Here is an 8688-nt window from a genome sequence, read left to right on the forward strand (position 1 = left end):
TACCATCTTCGTCGGCAGTTGGCCACGCCCCTTTTATTTTGTCATATTTAAGTGAGGACGCAGCCTCATGGTCCATGCCTTTGGTGACAAAAGACGAGCCGATGTTATACGACCTTGACAAATTTAAAAAGAATTCCTTTGAATATTTGACCAAACAAAGGCATCTCAAGCAACAGATAATGAACTACTAGAGCTAAAACAAGGGAACCGAGAACTAGTTGCTTATCCAGCCCAGTTTAACAAACTGGTGGTGGAAACAGATTGGCCAGAAAATAAAAGAGCTACGGTCTATTATTGAGAACTAAAAGACTAATTGAAGGACGCTCTAGCACAGATCCCTTTTTGACCAAAGGAAATTTCAGCACTGGTAGCTTTGGTCCTACAAACGATTTTCGTCAAAACAAAAGAAGAGGTGAGTGGAAGAAAGAATTTAGAGCAAGTGCACCCTGTTTCTATAGAGAAAGGTCGATTCAAATAAGCCTGGAAGGCACATCGGGTACAGAACCAATGCAAATAGATACAATAAGAAGTCCACTGTGAAAAGAAGAAAAAAAGGCGGCAAAATAAATTATGTCTTTATTGCGGGGTAAGCGGACACTATGTTAAAATATGTCCTAAACAACCCAAGATACCGCTAAAGGAAAACCTGCAGCACCACCAGTAAGCGGCATTGGATTGGTGAGTGAGTGCAAGAGAAGAAACAACTTCAACGAATCATCTACTGACTAATACATTCCAAGTCTCATCCCCCAATCTAATCCTATCCATGACCTTTACATTTCGAGATGTAGTTCTAGAGAAAATCAAGGTAATGGCAGACTCTGGAGCCACAGGAAACCTCTGAGCGCAAGAACGATTGAATTGAATTCTGAATACAGTAAAGAACATTGTTTCACAGAAGGAGATTCCCAACGAGATTCAAAAGCAGCTAACCAACAGTGTGAAAATAGAGTCACAGTTTGGTGATTCAGACTAATGAAATTCCAAAAGAATATGAGGATTATGCGGACGTATCCAGTGAGGTGCAGGCTGAGAAACCTTCTCCTCATAGATCTTACAACTACAAGGCTGAACTCGAACCTGGGGCAAATTTGCAGTCGTATTTATGCCCTGACAGAAAAGGAGAACCAACATTTAAATAACTATCTAAAGAAATATCTAGACAACGGATTTATCAGACCATCGCAATCCCCCGTTTCCTCACCGCTCTTCTTCGTACTGAAAAGGGGGGAAGAGTTGAGAACTTGCATAGATTACAGAGCAATCAATAGAATTACAATAAAAAACGGTTATCCTTTGCCCCTCATTTCCGTGCTCCTATATCAAGTGAAAGGGGCGTGAATTTATACCAAACTGGACCTTAGAGGGGCCTACTATTTGATCATACTACGGGAGGGGGACTATTGGAAACGGCATTAAGAACCAAGTATGGGCTGTTCGAGTACCAAGTTATGCTGTATGGTCTCTGTAATGCTCCTGCCGCCTTCCAGCATTTCATAAACGATGTGTTGAGCGAATTTATTGCCAAATGTGCAATTGTGTACATCAAAGATATACTGATCTATTTAGATACAGAAGGGTAACATCAGAGGTAAGTTAGATCAGTTTTGCAACGATTGAGAGAAAACGCCTTATATGCGAAACTGGAGAAATGCTTATTCAATGTAACAACGGTGGAGTTTCTGGGATTTGTGCTCTCTCCTTCTGGTATAACTATGGATGAACAAAACATCAAAGCAGTCACAGAGTGGAAACACCAACAACAGTAAAAGAAACTTCATAGGATGTGCAAATTTCCACAGAATGTTTATACATGAGTTTTCGCAAAAAATCATACCCCTTACCAGACTGTTAAAAAAAGGAACACCTTCCAAATGGACAGAAGAAGCTGAAGAAGCCTTTAACTCTTTAAAGTTTCACTACAGCTCCAATTCTTCTCCACGCAGATCCAACCAAACACTTCTATCTTGAGACAGATGCTGCAGAGTTAGCTATTGGGGGAGTTCTCTCTCAAAGACACAAGGAAGCAGGGCAATTGCACCAAGTGGCTTATCGCTCTTGAAAATTAAATCCAGCGGAGGTGAATTATACAATCACTGACAAGGAACTCTTAGCCATCAAAGATGCTTTCAAGGAGTGGAGGTACTACCTAATGAGTGCAAGGCATACTCTGACGGTGTTTACGGATCATCGGAATTTTCAATGTCTAAAATCGATACGAACCTTAACTCCACAACAACTCAGATGGTTCTTGTACTTTGCGGATTATGATTTTGCCATAACTTACAGACCTGGTACCAAGACTGGAAAAGCAGATGCTTTATACAGACTAGACACCGAAAATCAGAGAAAGACAATAGAAGATCAGAGAATCATACCTCAAGAAAAGTTAATTGGAGCAATCTCTAAGGAAACCTTTGAAGAACAAATTCAGCAGTCATTTAACAAAGAAGAAATGGAAAAATGGGCAAATGAAGACCCAACAAGAGAGATCTGAAATGAACTACCAGACCAGGAAGAATCCTTGTATGTACCTACAAAAGAATTGCAGACCAAAGTAATGCCACACCCCTGGCACACCATTTCTTTGGATCCTTCAAGTTAGGGGTATGACACGATCTTAGTCTGCGTAGACACATTCACTAAGATGACAGATTTTGTGGCCCTAAAAGGGATCCCCACAGCCAAACAATTGACATTACTCTTCAACAAACATGTAATTCGAATTCATGGCATCCCTAACATCATAGTCACAGACAGAGGCTCTCAGTTGTTATCAAAATCTTGGAGGGCCAACACCATAGGGTTACACATTGAAACTAGATATTCAACTAGTTTCCATCCGGAAACGGATGAGCAAACTGAGAGAACCAATCAGGAGTTGGAGCAATATCTTAGACTGATTTTACCTGATCAGGAAGGGGATTGGCCAGACTACTTGAGGACAGCAGAATTTGCTCATAACAATGCTAAGAGTGTGTCTACAGGTTTTTAACCCTTCTACATTAAGTATGGCCTACACCCAAGTTCCTTGATCGAGTGTGAAAATGTAGAGGTACCAGCAGTAAAAGATGTTATGCAACACATAGCTAAGGTTAATAAGGCAGCAGAGCAAAATCTAACGCTCACTAAAGATCACTACAAACATTTTGCTGATTAAAAGAGACAAAAGGAACCTAGTCTCCAAGTTGGTGATAAGGTTTCTTGAGTACTAAAAATTTAAGGTTGAAAGGTGACCGTAAATTTCAATCATGTTTTATTGGACCATATTCCATTGACAAATTGGTAATCCAATGACTTTCTGCTTGACACTTCGAGAACACATGAAAATTCACACAGTTTTCCATGTCTCTTTGTTAAAGAAGGTTTCACCAGAAGTGAGACTATCAACTCCTCCAGAACCTTTCGAAATGGAAGGAGGAATTGAATATGAAGTTAAAAGAATTCTAGATTCAAAGGGTTAAGGGTGATCTATACTGTCTAATTGACTGGAAAGGTTTTGGACCAGCGGAAAAATCCTGGGAAAAATACACTGATGCTCATTTCCCACATCTGATCAAGTCTTCCACAAAAAATGTACTATAAAACCACAATTAGAGGAGAACTCCTTGAGAGGGGGTACTGTCGGGATCCCTAGGAGATTTCCCACCAATCGTGCGGTCATAGCGTGTATTGTAGGTGATAGAGCCGTTAGAAGACACTTGTATCAGGGCAGTAGAGGGAAATGGAGATCGAGCTGGCAGCTTTGGAATTCTAAGATGTCTGCCAACTCGCCCATTTCTGTTATGCTCTAGTTGATGTCACAATCACAATTGGTATGTGAAGCACGTGTTGATTCTAAAACGTGCACTTCACCTAAAGAATTTCCCGAGAAGGATGTTTACGAAGATTCTCCGCGTCAGCTAAAATCAGTTAGGGTAGAAGCGTCGGAGTCGGTGAATATTGTTGCTTCAGAAGAATAACAACATTCATTCTCTTAGGTTAGTTGACAATGCACGTGTTCAGAGATTCTTGAATGAAAGTGTCTCGCTTATGAGCAAGACGTTGTCCAGTCTGCCGGTCACGCTGATGCGTTTACGGAAGGTTATTCATAGGTCAAAAGAAAAAGGTAGTTAAAACTAGAAAAGGTTCAACACCCTCTTGCGTCTAAATGAACAAATTAATTAGTCAGTTGGTGTATTTATTTATACTTCAAAGCTATTGAATTGAAGGTCAAGTTGTAGCATTTAGTTGAGAAGGGAAGGCTGAATAAGAGTATCACGACACACACACACAATAAAAAAAAGAAAAGCTCTCACCTGAGAACCACGAGAATCCCGTCTACCAGACCTGCATATCCAGTCTCCAGTTCCAGCATAGTCACGCAATTACTTCCTCTGGAAGTAAAAGATATGAGATACTTATTTACAGTATAGGACTTGCTAGAGACATATTGAATAAATAAAGAAGAAGCAATTTCCCAAGCTTCATGCTACATACATAGAAGAGGAGCTTTTGCCAGAATTAGTTTGGGTAAGAATAACTGCAAAACAATAAAGTTAGTTGTGACACATATGTTGAGAATAATAATTATTTTTGACATAAAATGAAGACTTGTGTTACATTACAGTTTCGACCACTACAAGGGGCCAGAACATTATCACATTTGAATAAGACGACATCATACACGCGAGGCTCCAGAAGAGAAACCACGATTCCTGGCAGTCTCTTCTCTCTCCCCGTCCCCTTAGCACACGCCTGCAAGAGATAGTAATAAAGTCTATGCAGGAGTGTTCTGAGATGGGCATTGGGAATTAGCATCATTCTGCTCCTGAGTAATTTGAGCAATAACCTTAGTGGTTCTGACACCCCCTTCACCTAGGCACCTCATCCTCTCTGTTGGAATTCAGGAAAGGACTCAAGAAAGAGCTGTTCAACTGAACCGTCCTTAAGCAGCAGGGTTCTCAGCTCCTTGACACTTCCATGGGTGATAAGCCATGCCTTATAAGTACTATTTTGATTAGATTTTTTTCCTTGAAGGAACAGCTCTGGTTGTTGCAGTGCATCTCTCCTGATTACTATTTCACCCTTGTGACTGTAGTATGCCGCTCCTGGACATGAACTTCTTCCCGCCTGTGGCACCACATTCTTGAGGCAAGATATGAAGGCCATCTTACCTATACCAAGTTCCCCAAGCAAAGTAATAGTTTAAATAATTTAGGCAGCAGTGTAGGTTTCACAATCAGACTTTGAATAGAGATGGCAGTTAAGGGTTGTCTGATGTATGATAATTGGTTGACGATGAGCTCCGCTATTAACTAAAAACCACAGCACTGACTGAAAACAATTAAGTTGAAAATGCTGACTATTTATTCTTCCTCGGATAGCATTACTCCAGGCACCCACCTCCATCTCTGCAGACAATTTTATTTCACAAATGTACTTCTTTTGGAAGGAAATATGTGCACAATTTATTCTTTGGGTAGACCCAGTTCTGATCAGGCTTCCTCCAATTAAATTCTGTGATGTGCAGAACATGGTTGTTGCAGCTTTTCACTGGGAAGGAACAGCATTGCTAGGGCATCTGCAATACTAGATTTCTACAGTGATGTCTAAGGTTCGGAATCAGTTTTGATGTTCACAAGGTCTTGAAGGCACAATACGCTGATTTCATAATCTGATATAAGTGGATGCAGGAGTGATCACAGTGTAAGAGGACAACAAATGGGGACCAAATCGAGAGCGTAATGCTGCAGGAGGCAAAAACCATGGAGACTGGATAGGCCTCAAATGTGGTCATTATATAGATGTCCACTTTAAGGGCATAAGATGCCTTTTTACGTGAAGGGTTTTGCACATGTTTTTTCACACATAGCAGTGTTGTGCTGTATTTGGACTGGTATCTGTTTCATTGGATCATGTCTGCCCTCTGTTTTCAAAGATGCAAGGTGTGTGGTGTCCTGCTTGTCACTGACCCTCAGAAAAAAGAAATTGTCCCTGAGAAAACCTGAAAGCAGAAATGTTCAAGGCACACCCTGAAACCTCAGCAAAGATCCTCCAACCACTGTGTACATCGATTTGGGAGGAAAAGAAAGTACCAGATGACAAAACCAAGGCTTCATAGTGAAGATCCCAAAGAAGGAAGCGTAAACTAACTGCAACAACTGGCATAAAAATCAGCCTTCTGTTCATCCCAGGTAAAATCCTGGCAAAAAACATTATACCCATTTTTGCCATAGACAAACAGTTAACGAAAGCATAGGCTGGGTTCGACAAGGACAGAGGGTGTGTTGATCAGATCCTTACTCTACATCATAGAGCAGTGCACAAAGTGGCAGAGACAAATATGCATAAACTTTATTGAATTAAAAACGCCTTTGACAGTATCCGCCTCAACATCTTCTGGTGTATACCGAGAGCCTATGACATACTGCAGCAGATAGTTGTCCTTATCGAACACTTCCATGATGTTTTCTGCAAAGTGGAAGATAGTGAGTATACCTTTATTGTCAAGACCACTGTGAGAAAGGGAAGTGTGATCTCAGTGTTGTCTTCAACCTAGGCATCGACTGGGTGATGGGGCACACAACTGAAGTCCAAGCCAGAGCCATCAAACAGATGGACCTTATTCTCCACATTTGAGGACCTTGACTATGCGGATGACCTAGCCTTGCTATTTCACACACACCAGCATTTGCAGGAAAAGAAGTCTCGCCTCAACATCTATGCAAAGCAATTGGGGCCTAAAGATCAACACTAAGAAATCAGAAGTCATGCCACTGAACATCCCAAAGCCTTCACCAATCAAGGTGGATGGAGAAGAACTAGCCATGACTGAAGAGTTCACTAACCCAGGCCGTGCTATCAGACATGATGGAGGGACAGGCAGTGATATCAATGTGTGAAGGTCATCTCAGTACAGCACCAATACCAAGCTGAGCCTTTAACAGAGCTGCGTTCTGTCGGCACTCATTTATGAATCAGAATGCTGGCGGACGACTAAAAGCAATGTTACCAAGCTGTCAGCATTCCACATCAGTAACTTAAAACAAATTGTGCCCGTTCTCTGGCCATAAAACATCTCCAACCAGGAACTGCTCACCAGATGCCAGCCAGAGAACACGGGCATCATCATTTTGAGAAAAAGACGGCTATGGAGATGGATCGGACACACCATCAGAAGAGAATAAAATTGCAAAACAAGAAAAGCTCTCCACTGGATCCCAGAAGGCAAATTGAAGAGAGGCAGGCCAAAGAACGTCTGGAGATGAACTGTGGAAACAGAAATGAAGACCCTGAACCATAACTGGAGCACCGTACAGAAACTTGCACAAGATAGACAGAAGTGGAGGTCCTTCATTTCTGCCCTACATGCCAGTTGGAATAATGGGCAGTAAGTAAGTTCCTAATGCCCTCGAATGCCAAGGTGATGGGGGTACTTGGGAAGCAATGAGCTGAATTTGCAGTAACGTTGCATCCTGGTGATGTCATTCCTGTAGCCTCACTACTTTCAATAAACCCTATCTTAAACCAGCCTCCTGTTTTATCATCTTTACAGCCTCCATTACAACATTCTTTTCAGTCCCTTGCATTTCTATGATCCATCGTGCTTCTCAAGAATTCTGCCACTCTCTACATACTGTCCCCCATCACTGTCTCCCTCTCTTCAGACCCCACCATGCCTCCTCACTTACCAGACCCCACCTCTCAATAACAAGTCGATGTGTAACTCTTAGACACTTAGACAGGGATGCAATTTTGAAGCAAGTGCGTGTGAAGGGCCTGCCAAACTTTGAGGGTCTCCCGATTTCGGTGTTCCCCGACTACACCCTAAAGGTTCAAGAGCAGCGGCGAAAATTCTTGGCAGTTAAGGGGAGGCTCCACAACCTTAATCTACACTACAGTCTGATGTTCCCGGGGAAGCTTTGGGTGGTTCACCGGGGAAAGGTACACTTTTTCTTCTCGGCTGCTGAGGCTTCGGAGTCGGTGGACACACTGCCAGGGCCCCCTCTCCAGGACTGGGGGAGAACAAGATCGCAGATCCCAATGGCTAGACACAAATCCTCACGACAGTGGAGGCGAACTGTGAGGAATACACAACCTGGCTCGGAAGCCAGGCAGGGGCGTATAGAGGTTTGCTCTGATTGAACGTTGCATGATACAGACGCAATACCGGCAACACAAAACCTGTCTGAACGGACGGAGTGGCCCCGAGTACTGCACGGACAGTACAGACAATGGCCGATCATGATTTTATCCCTATAAGGTGCACTGTGTGTGCAAGACAGACATGACAACAGGTGTCGGCTTGGCTGCGAGTCCCTGTGGGGGCCCGGAGGAGAGAACCCATCCACTAAACTCCTATCCTGTGGAAAGTGTCCACCTGCCTTTTAATGTTGCAGGAGCAGGGGGAATGGTGACCCGGGCCTCTGCTTGTTGTTTCTCAGCTCCAATGATTGTATATATCCTTTGGTACAGTGGGGGACTTGACAGAGACTTCATCTATACAAAATACATATAGGTGCATATCCTCAACATGTAGGGACCAGGGGCCATCTGGCTGCGGTGGGGCAATGGGAGGGGGGAGTCTTTCCTTTCCTTAGCGCCGGTCATGGAGCACTGACCCCTAGCATTGCATAACAGTTATCTCAAGCTCTAGTTTGCATTGATCGGGAGCAGAATGTGGGGTGTGGGGCGGGACCTGCAGGG

Source organism: Triturus cristatus, chromosome 11 (assembly GCF_964204655.1).
Source record: "Triturus cristatus chromosome 11, aTriCri1.1, whole genome shotgun sequence".
NCBI lineage: Eukaryota > Metazoa > Chordata > Amphibia > Caudata > Salamandridae > Triturus > Triturus cristatus.